Raw genomic sequence first — 11,386 nt, 5'->3', positions numbered from 1 at the left:
CATATATTGGGCATACATCAAGGGGTACAATTAATATGCACTGTCTGAAAAAGAATATCTGAAGAGGCCTCAACATCTTTATCAAGAGAAAAATCATTAGGGATCCTTCCAGGCTCTGCCTGCTCCTAGAACTGAAAGCCAGTTTCCAGGAGCACTGACAAACCTGAGAGCAGAAGTAAGACCACCATTTCTGCTCTGATGGACTTGCCTGAGTCTTCAGGACACAGGAACCAAAGAGCAGACTGGGAAAGGACCCTTCAGGTTTCTGCCTGGGAGTTGGAGCTTACCCAGTCCGACAGCTCTCTGTACCCAGATCCACCAGAGAGAAAGCCAGTCTCCAGGAATGTTGACACACAAGCTTACAGGAGGGTCAAGCCACTGTCAGAAACAACAAGACCAGCTAACAACACAGACAATCAGATATTGAGAGGCACACACAGAACCTAAGCAAGAGAAACCAAGACTACTTGGCATCAGCTGAGCTCAATTCTCCCACCAAAGCAAATACTGCATATCCAAACACATCAGAAATGCAAGATTTGAATTTAAAATAACATCTCAGGATGATGATAGAGGACATCAAGAAGGGAATAAATAGCTCCCTTAAAGAAATACAGGATAACCCATGAAAACAAGTAGAAGCACTTTAAGAGAAAACACAAAAATTCCTTAAGGAATTACAGGAAAACACAACCAAACAGGTGAAGGAATTGAACGAAATCATCCAGGCTCTAAAATTGGAAGTAAAACCAAAAGAGAAATCACAAAGGGAGACAATCCTGAAGATAGAAAACCTTGGAAAGAAATCAGGAGTCATAGACGTAAACATCACCAAGAGAATACAGGAGATAGAAGGGAGAACCTCGGGGCCAGAAGATACCATAGAAGACATTGACATAACAGTCAAAGAAAATGCAAAACACAAAAATCTCCTAACCTAAAACAACCAGGAAATCCAGGACACAATGAAAAGATCAAACCTAAGATAATAGGCAAAGAAGAAAGTGAAGATTCTCAACTTAAAGGACAAGGAAATATCTTTAAGAAAATTATAGAAGAAAACTTCCCTAACCTAAAGTAACTGATGCCCATGAACAGAAAACAAGCTTACAGAACTTCAAATAGATTGGACCAGAAAAGAAATTCCTCGCATCACATAATAGTCAAAACACCAAATCCACAAAACAAAGAAAGAATATTAAAAGCAGTAAGGGATAAAGTCAAGTAACATAAAAATGCAGACCTATCAGAATCACACCAGACTACTCACCAGAGACTATGAAAGTGAGAAGATCCTGGGCAGATTACATACAGACCCTAAGAGAACACAAATGCCAGTCCAGGCTACTATACCAGCAAAACTTTCAATTAACATAGATCAAGAAACCAAGGTATTTCATGACAAAACCAAATTAATACAACATCTTTCCAAAAATCCAGCCCCACAAAGACAATAGATGGAAAGCCTCAACACAAGGAGGGAAACAACACCAGAGAAAAAGCAAGAGAGTAATCTAATTTGGACTAACCCAAAAGAAGAGAAACACATAAACATAATTCCACTTCTAATAACAAAAATATCAGGAAACAAAATCATTATTCCTTAATGTCTCTTAACATCAATGGATTCAATTCTCCAATAAAAGGCTTAGCCTATTCTTCAAATGCAAGAGCGCCTACATTCATTTAAAAAAAAATTACTAAACCTAAAAGCACACATTGCACCTCACACAAGAATATTGGAGGATTTCAACACCCTACTCTCATTGACAGATCATGGAAACAGAAACTAAACAGAGACATAAAGAACCTAACAGAAGTTATGAAACAAATGGATTTGATAGATATCAAACATTTCATCCTCAAACAAAAGTATATACTTTCTTTTCAGCACCTCATGTTACCTTCCCTAAAATTGAACATATAATTGTTCACAAAACAGGCCTCAACAGTTACAGAGAAATTGAAATAATCCCATGCATCCTATCAGATCACCAAGGGCCAAGACTGGTCTTCAATATCAACAAAAGCAACAGAAAACCCACATACACATAGAAGTTGAACAACACTCTACTCAATGATATCTTGGTCAAGGAAGAAATAAAGAAAGAAAATTAAAGACTTCTTAGAATTTAGTGACAATGGAGGTAAAACATACCCAAATTTATGGGACGCAATGAAAGCTGTGCTAAGAGGAAAACTCAGAGCTCTGAGTGCCTGCAAAAAGAAATTGGAGAGAGCATATGTCAGCAGCTTGACAGCACACCTGAAAGCTCTAGAACAAAATGAAGCAAATACACCCAGGAGGAGTAGACAGCAGGAAATAATCAAATTCAGGGCTGAAAGCAACCAAGTTGAAACAAAAATAAGTAAACAAAGAATCAACAAAATCAGGAGCTGGTTCTTTGAGAAAATCAACACAATAGATAAACCCTTAGCCAGACTAACCAGAGGGCAGAGAGTGTGTCCAAATTAACAAAATCAGAAATGAAAAGGGAGATGTAACAACAGAATCTGAGGGAATTTGAAAAAATCATCACATCCTACTGCAAAAGGCTACATTCAACAAAACTGGAAAATCTGGATGAAATGGATGATTTTCTAGACAGATTCCAGGTACCAAATTCAAATAAGGATCAGATAAACTATTTAAACATTCCCATAACTGGTAAAGATATAGAAGCAGTTATTAAAAGACTCCAAAACAAAAAAAGCCCAGGACCAGGTTGGTTTAGTTGAGAATTCTATCAGACTTTCATAAAAATGCCTAATACCCATACTGTCTAAACTATTCTACGAAATAGAAGGAATACTACCCAATTTCTTCTATGAAGCCAAAACTATGTTTATACCTAAACCACATGAAGATCTAACAAAGAAAGAGAACTTTAGACCAATTTCCCTCATGAATGTAGATGCAAAAATACTCAATAAAATTCTCACAAACCAAATCCAAGAACACATCAAAATAATCATTCATCATGATCAAGGAGGCTTCATCCCAGGGATGCAGGGTGGCTCAATATAGGGAAATCCATCAATGTAATCCACTACTTAAACTCAAAGGAAAAAAAAACACACGAACACCTCATTAGATGGTGAGAAATCATTTGACAAAATTCAACACCCCTTAATGTCAAAACACTTGGAAAGATCAGGAACTCAAGGCCCATGCTTAAACATAATAAAAGCAATATATAGCAAACTAGTAGCTGCCATCAAACTGAATATAGATAAACTTAAAGGAATCCCACTAAAATCAGGGTCTAGAAAAGGCTGCGGACCCTCTCCCGACTTATACAATATAGTTTTCAAAGTCCTAGCCAGAGCAATTCAGACAATGAAAGGAGGTCAAAGGGATACAAATTGAAAGAAAGAAGTCAAAATATCACTATTTGAAGATACTTAAATTACCCCCAAAGTTTCACAAGAGAACTACTAAACCTGATAAATAGTTTGGCAAAGTGGCTGGATATAAAATTATCTCAAATCAGTAGCTTGCTCTACTCAAAGGAGAAACAGGCTGAGAAAAGAAATTAGGGAAATGACACTATTCACAATAGTCACAAATAACATAAAGTACCTTAGTGTGACTTTAACCAAGTAAGGAAAGGATCTGTAAGTCAAGAACTTAAAGTCTCTGAAGAAAGAAATTGAAGAAGATCTCAGAAGATGGAAAGATCTCTCTCCTGTGCTCATGGATTGGCAATAAAAATGTCCATTTTCCCAAAAGCAATCTACAGATTCAATGCAATCTTCATCAAAATTCCAACTCAATTCGTCATTGAGTTATGAAGAACAATTTACAAATTCATTTGGAATAACAAAAAAAAAATAAAAGACAAGATAGTGAAATCTATCCTAAACAGTAAAAGAATTTCTGGGGAAATCACCATCCTTGATCTCAAGCTGTATTACAGAGCAATAGTGATTAAAAACTGTTTAGTATTGGTATAGAGACAGGCAGGTAGATCAGTGGATTAAAATTAAAGACCCAGAAATGAACCCACACACTTATGTTCACTTGATCTTTGATAAAGGAGCAAAAACCATTTAGTGAAAAAATAAAGATAGCATTTTCAACAAATGGCACTGGTTCAGCTGGATATCAGCATGTAGAAGAATGCAAATTGATGCATTCTTACTATCCTGTACAAAGATTAAATCTAAGTGTATCAAGGACCTCCACATAAAACCAGATACATTCAAACAAATAAAAGAAACCTCATAAAATCGCAAAGCTTCTGCAAGGCAGAGGACACTGTCATTAGCACAAGACAGCAACCAGCAGATTCTGAAAAGCTCTTTGCCAATCATACATTGAATAGAGGGCTAAATCTAATATATACAAAGAGTTCAAGAAGTTAGACTCCAGAGAACCAAATAACCCTATTAAAATGGGGTACAGAGGTAAACTAAGAATTCTAAGCTAATTAATGTCTCATCAGGGAAATCCAAATCAAAACAACCTTAAGATTCCACCTCACATCAGTCAAAATGGCTGTGATAAAAAACTTAGGTTACTGTAGATGCTGGTGAGGAAGTGGAGAAAAAGGAACACACTCCCATTGTTGGCAGGATTGCAAGCTGGTACACCCACTCTGGAAATCATTCTGGAGGTTCCTCAGAAAAATGGACATTGTACTACCTGATGGCCCAGCTATACTACTCCTGCGTATATATCCAAATGATGCTTCAACATATAACAAAGACACATGCTCCACTATGTTCATAGAAGCCTTATTTATAATAGCCAGAAGCTGGAAAGAACCCAGATGTCCTTCAACAGAGGAATAGATACAGAAAATATGGTACATCTACACAATGAAACACCACTCAGCTATCAAAAACAATGACTTTATGAAATTCATAGGCAAATGGATGGAACTAGAAAATAACATCCTGAGTGAGGTAACCCAATGTCAAAAGAACATACATGGTATGCACTCACTGATAAGTGGATATTAGCCCAAATGCTTGAGTTACCCTAGATACAATCCACAGACCTCATGAAGCTCAACAAGAAGAATAACCAAAGAGCAGATGCTTCAGTCCTTCCTAAAAGAGGAAATAAAAATATTCATAGGAGGAAATATGGAGACAAAATTTGGAGCAGAGACTGAAGGAATGACCATTCAGAACCTGGGGATCCAGCCTGTCTGTCTGTCTGTCTATCTATCTATCTATCTATCTATCTATCTATCTATCTATCTATCTATCTATCTATCTATCTATCTATCTATCCATCCATCCTTCCACCAAACATAGACAATATTGATGAAGCTAAGAAGTGAATGTTGACAGGAGCCTGATATAGCTGTCTCCTGTGACACTCAGCCAGACCATGACAAATACAGAGGTGAATGCTATCAGCCAAACTTTGGACTGAAAATGGGTTCCCCATTGGAGAAGTTTGAGAAAGGTTTGATGGAGCTGAAGGGGCTTGCAAGCCCATAAGAATAACAATACCAACCAACCAGAGCTCCCAGGGACTAAATCACTACCCAAAGAGTACACATGGACTGACACAGGGCTCCAGCTGCATTTGTAGCAGAGGATGGCCTTGTTGGGCAACAGTAGGTCCTGTCAAGGATGGACCTCCCCAGTGTAGGGAAAGTCAGGGTGGGAAGGGGGGGTTGTTGGGGACAGAGAAATCCCTCACAGAAGTAAGGGGAGGAGGGATGGGATAGGGGGCTTAGGAATGGGAAAACAGGTAATTGACTAACATTTGAAATGTAAATAAATTTATCTAATTAAGAAACTTGCTTTAAAAAAAACTGTTGATCCCAGCACCAAAAGTACAATGGCATGAAAGTTATCTATTTTATCCTGCCTTCTTATTTCTTTTAGAAATCATGTTATTTTTTTTAGTTGGTAAACTAAAGAAAGTAATTGCAAATCCATATTCCTCACAGTTTAGACCTGTTTCCATTGCTACGGTAGTATTCTGTTATGTGCTCTGTCACAGACAGAAATTTTAGCTCTTGCCCCTTGCATTGTATTACCTTCATGTGCGACCAAAGGTGACTCTGAGGCATAATTTGCGGTAGCTTATTATTACTATCACAGCAAAGATCAATTTTCCTAACTCTCAGCAAAGTTACAGGTTTAAAGGCAAATTAATTTCTTCTATCTATACAATTTAGCCAACTGAAAGTGTTACTTTTGACATTTCAGAAAATTTGAAAAAACGTGATAAATATAGATTGTAGCACTATTAAATGTTATGTGTTCTATCAAGGTGCAAATTTACTTTCTCAAATTAAGCATATAAATATCAAGAGTAAAATCAGTAATATTGATCAGTTATCACCATTATTTATTGAGGTCTCTAGAAACTCATTTAGAACTAGTATCAAATTCATATGTGTGTGTGTGTGCATATATATATATATATATATATATGGTTTAGGTTATACCACATAGAACGATTGTTTCAGATTAATCCATTTTCTGATATTTCATTTTCATAATAACTGAGTAACATTCCATTTGTGTGTGTGTGTGTGTGTGTGTGTGTGTGTGTGTTGGTGTGTGTGTATGTGTGTATATGTATATATGTACACATTTTTGTTATTCATTCATATTCATTCATCTGTTAGTGGATAAAAAAAGCAGTTTACATTTCCTGTTTATTGTCTCATTAAAGTATTTGATAGGTAACTTGGGTTACTAATTTGAAGGTATTGAGAAATAATTGTGAGCGTAGCAGTGCAAACTTCTAGTTTCGTTTATGAAACTATTTTCAGGCATGACTAATAAAGTATTGGAACATCATACCTGATGTGGGCAACACTATCAACTGGAGTTAGAGCTCAGATAAACAAAGGAGGAGAATGGAAGGCAGCATATTCTTTTTCCTCTTCCTACGGTTAATAAGGCAAGCAGTTATGATGCTTCACTGGTGCTCTGGTCCAAAGTAGAGGAGGCAGACAACCAAACAATCACTAAAAGGACAGAGATTACAATAAAAAATAAATAATAAAATATTTTCTCCTTTATTTTGTTTCTTTCAAGTTTAGCACAGTGACAGAAAATCGAACTATACTTACATTGGCTCCTTTCTGAGACTTTAAAGGATGATGTGGAATAAATATAAAAGGATTGGAACTGGCTTGTGTTAAATGTTTTAAGAAGCAAGGTAGTAAAACTAAGGGTGCTGTAAATGGAGCTTAATTAGTAATTGTGATAGGGTTTAGAGGGGAATGCTGATAGGAATGCAAATAGTAAAGACTGCTCATGAGTTAGGGGGTACAAGGGTGGGGGAGCACACTGTTAGAAACAAAGGGGAAAGCATGGTATGGGGGGTTCACCGTCCGGACACCAGTAAGGCGGACAACATTTGAAATGAAAATACATAAAATAATAATAAAAATGTTGTATAATAACAAAGGCCAAATATTTTGTGACTGCACAGTAGCAAAGATGACTTGAAGTCATTGAAGAAATCATCTAGTCCCTATTCACTACAGGTCACTGTTACAAAGGTGGGAAGTATTTCCTTTTGAAGGAAGAAGCCCCAACAGGATATACTATGCACATATAATCAAACACCTAGGAAGATATTTTCATCCTCCACACTCATTTCAATTGGTTAAGTCATCCAGATTCTTACAGGCATCTACAGAACAATGATCCTTGTCTACTACTCCTGCAAATGACAAACTTTAGCATTATTCATGTGTTGCTAATTTTGCAGACAGGTAGGATGTTTAGTGAATACCAGTTAGTTTTAAATATAATGTAAATGTGTTAATAGAAGTAATAGCTTCTACATTTAAAAACATTAAATGCCATAGAATCTCACCCTCAGTAACTGGATAATTTAATATTATATAAATTCAATTTATTAAAGTTTAACAGTCAATGATAGGAAAATAAATGAGATTTGTTTACGCTTTTTATTCAATTTTTTTCTCTTAGTTTTTGAGATTGTAATATTATACTTTCCCTTCCCTTTCTTTCTTCCAAACCCTCCTAGCTTTCTTGCGAACTCCTCGGTTCTTTGTTTATTGACTGTTGATATGTCAATATATGTATATATGTATATGTATTTATATGTATTTTCAAATATAATCTTACCAGTCTGTGTTTTGTTATTAGGATATATGTTTTCAGAGCTGATCTTTGTGTGTGTGTGTGTGTGTGTGTGTGTGTGCTTTTTCCTTTTATTTTTTAAGATTATAATATAATTGTATTATTCCTTCCATTCCTTTCTTCCAAACCTTCCTACCTTTCTTGCAAATTCATCAGTTCTTTTTTTATTGACTGTTGAAACATGAGTATACATGTATGTATTTATATGTATTTTTAAATATAAGCTTAGCAGTCTGTATTTTGTTATTAGGATATATGTTTCCATGTCTGTGATTTTGCATGCATATATGTACCTCTTTCACACATGTACCTGGTGTCTATGGGAGATAGTATATATTCTAGAAGTGGAGTTAAAGATGATTGTGACCTTCCTTTTTTTTTTGATAACTTTTGGTTGAAGGTCGATTTTTATTTGATATTAAAATGAATACTGAAACTTGTTTCTTGGGACTATTTGCTTGGAAATTTTTTTCTCAGCTTTTTAATCTTAGGTAGTGTCTGTCCTTTTCATTGAGGTGCGTTTCCTGTATGTAGCAAAATGCTGGGTCCTTTGTACATATCCAGTCTATGTCTTTTGTTTGGGGGATTGAGTACATTGAAGTTGAGAAATATTAAGGAATTGTGATTTTTGTTTTCTGTTATTTTTGTTGTTAGAGGTGGAATTATGTTTCTGTGGCTATTTTCTTTTAGGTTTATTGCAAGAACATTACTTTTTCATTTTTTTCTAGGATGTAGTTTCCCTCCAAGTTTTAGAGGTTTCCATCAATTTTCCTTTGTTGGGATGTGTTTGTGGAAAGATACTGTATAAATTTGTTTTGGTCATGGAATATCTTGGATTCTCCGTCTATGTTAATTGAGAGTTTTGCTGGATATAATGGCCTAGGCTGACATTTGTGTTCTCTTAGGGGCTGTATGACATCTTTCCTGGATTTTCTAGCTTTCATATTCTCTGTTGAGAAGTCTGGTGTAATTCTAATAGGTCTGTCTTTATATGTTACTTGACACTTCTCCATTACTGCTTTTTATATTCTTTTTTTGTTTTGTGTATTTGGTACTTAGAATATTGTGGGACAGGAGACATTTCTTGTCTTCTCCAATCTGCTTGGAGTTCTGTAGGCCACTTGTATGATTATATTCATCTCTTTCTTTCTTTTTTTTTTTTTTTGGGGCTGGGGACCGAACCCAGGGCTTTGCGCTTGCTAGGCAAGGGCTCTACCACTGAGCTAAATCCCCAACCCCTAGTCATCTCTTTCTTTAGTTAGGGAAGTTTTCTTCTACAATTTTATTGAAGATATTTTCTGGCCCTTTAAATTGGGAATCTTCACTCTGTTATATACTTATTCTTCTTAGGTTTGATTTTCTCAGTGTGTCCTGGATTTCCTGGATGTTTTGTGTTAGGAGCTTTTTGCATTTTCTTTGATTGTTGTGTCAGTGTTTTCTATGGTATCTTCTACTGCTGAGATTCTCTCTTCGATCTGTTGTATTCTGTCTATGCGTCCTGATCTCTTTCCTAGCTTTTCTATCCCCAGGGTTGTCTCCCTTTGTGATTTCTTTATTATTTCTATTTTCCTTATTAGATCTTAGATGATTTTGTTCAATTCCTCCACCTATTTGACTGTGTTTTCTGTAAATCTTTAAGGGATTTTTGTATTTCCTCTTTAAAAGATTCTACTTGTTTACATAATCATCAAAGGAAAAATCCACCAAGATGAACTTTCAATCTTAAATATCTATGCTCCAAATACAAGGGCACCTACATTCATAAAATAAACCTTACTAAAGCATAAAGCACACATTGCAGCTCACACAATAATAGTGGTACACTTCAACACCCCAGTCTCAGCAATCGACAGACCATGAAAACAGAAACTAAGCAGAGACACAGTGAAACTAAAGAAAGTTATGAACCAAATGGATTTAACAGATATCTATAGAATGTTTAATTCTAAAGCAAAAGAATCTACGTTTTTCTCAGCCCCCCATGGTACCTTCTCCAAAATTGACCATAAAATCAATTGGTCAGAAATTAGGCCACAACAAATCAGGAAGATTTAAATAATCCCATGCATCCTATCAGTTCGGCATGCACTAAGGCTGATCTTACATAAAAACAGGAACAACAGAAAGCTCATATACACATGGAAGCTGAATAATTCTCTAATCAATGACAATATTATCAAGGAAGAAATAAAGAAAGAAATTAAAGACTTTTTAAATTTAATGAAAATGAAGGAAAACATACCCAAACTTATGCTATACAATGAAAGCAGGGCTAGAGGAAACCCATAGGTCTGAGTGCCTCCAAGAAGAAATCGGATAGAGCATACACTAAGAGCTTGACAGCTCACCTGAATGTTCTAGAACAAAAAGAAGCAAGAGGAGTAGATAGTAGGAAATAATTAAACTCAGAGCTGAAATCAACCAAGGAGAAACAAAAGGAACTATACAAAGAATCAACAAAACCAGGTTCTGTTTCTTTGAGAAAATCAACAGGATAAATAAATCCAGCCGTACAAACCAGATGGCACAGAGACAGTGTCCAAATAAACAAAATCAGAAATGCAAAGGGAGACTAACAACAGAAAATGAGGAAATTCAAAAAAATTATCTGATCCTACTACAAAAGCCTATATTCAACAAAACTAGAAAATCTACAAGAAATGGACAATATTCTAGACAAATACCAGATGCCAAAGTTAAATCTGAATCAGATAAGCCATGTAAACAGTCCACCAACCTCTAAAGAAACAAAAGCAATCATTAAAAGTCTCCCAACCAAAAGAAAAAAAAAGTCCAAGACCAGAAGTGTTTAGTGCAGAATTCTATCGGATCTTCAAAGAAGACATAATACCAATATACCAATACTCATCAAACTACTCTACAAAACAGAAATAGAAGTAACTCTAACCAATTTGTTCTTTGAAACCAGAATTAATGCTTATACCTAAACCACAAATAGACCCAACAAAGAACTCAAAGTTCAGACCAATTTACCTCATGGATATTGATGGAAAAATACTCAATAAAATTCTAGCAAACCCAAACCAAGAACACAACATAGCGATCATTCTCCATGATAAAGTAGGCATCATTCCAGGCATGCAATCATGGTTCAATATATGGAAATCCATCAACATAATCCACCATAGAGACAAACTCAAAGAAAAAAAACACATGGTAATATCATAAGATACTGAAAAAGCAGGTGACAATATTTAATAAGCCTTCATGTTAAAACTCTTAGAAAGATCAGGAATTCAATGCCCATACCTAAACATAATAAAAGCAA

This window comes from Rattus rattus, chromosome X (assembly GCF_011064425.1).
Source record: "Rattus rattus isolate New Zealand chromosome X, Rrattus_CSIRO_v1, whole genome shotgun sequence".
Lineage (NCBI taxonomy): Eukaryota > Metazoa > Chordata > Mammalia > Rodentia > Muridae > Rattus > Rattus rattus.
This window is presented reverse-complemented; position numbering follows the sequence as displayed.